The sequence below is a fragment of the Sinocyclocheilus anshuiensis genome, unplaced genomic scaffold, assembly GCF_001515605.1.
Source record: "Sinocyclocheilus anshuiensis isolate Anshui unplaced genomic scaffold, SAMN03320099.WGS_v1.1 scaffold434, whole genome shotgun sequence".
Lineage (NCBI taxonomy): Eukaryota > Metazoa > Chordata > Actinopteri > Cypriniformes > Cyprinidae > Sinocyclocheilus > Sinocyclocheilus anshuiensis.
The window spans coordinates 438,818-439,270 of NW_015544145.1; the positions used below are offsets into that span (position 1 = coordinate 438,818).

General features: G+C 40.0%; 1 protein-coding gene across 1 annotated transcript in view; it reads left to right on the forward strand.

Moving 5' to 3' along the window:
• The window catches only part of LOC107695132 (hsc70-interacting protein-like), an 11,998-nt gene that overhangs the window by 6,848 nt on the left and 4,697 nt on the right, over nt 1-453 (forward strand). The gene's annotated exons all lie outside the window — the stretch shown is intronic.

Sequence of the window (453 nt, forward strand, 5' to 3'; positions counted from 1 at the left end):
TCAGTCTGTGTGCATTGAATTTATTTAATACACGAGTTTCACAATTTGAGTTGAATTACTGAAATAAATGAACTTGTCCACGACATTATAATTTATTGAGATGCACCTGTATGATCATGGAGCTCAACTTGAGTGACCATCAGCTTCTTGGTCACCAGGAGGCCAGCTCTAGAAAGAGTCCTGGTTGTTTCAAGCTTCTTCCATTAAGGGTAACAGAGACAACATGCTTCTGTGACCCTTCAATGCAGCCGATTTTTTTTCTGAACTCTTCCACAGATGTGTGGCTTGACACAAACCTGTTTCTGAGCTCTACATGCAGTTATTTTGACCTCAGGGCTTGGTTTTTGCTCTCATATGCATTATAAGCTGTTAGACCTTTTATTAAGACGTGTGTGCCTTTCCAAATCATACCCATTCAATTGAATTTGCCACAGGTTAACTTCACTCGAAGTG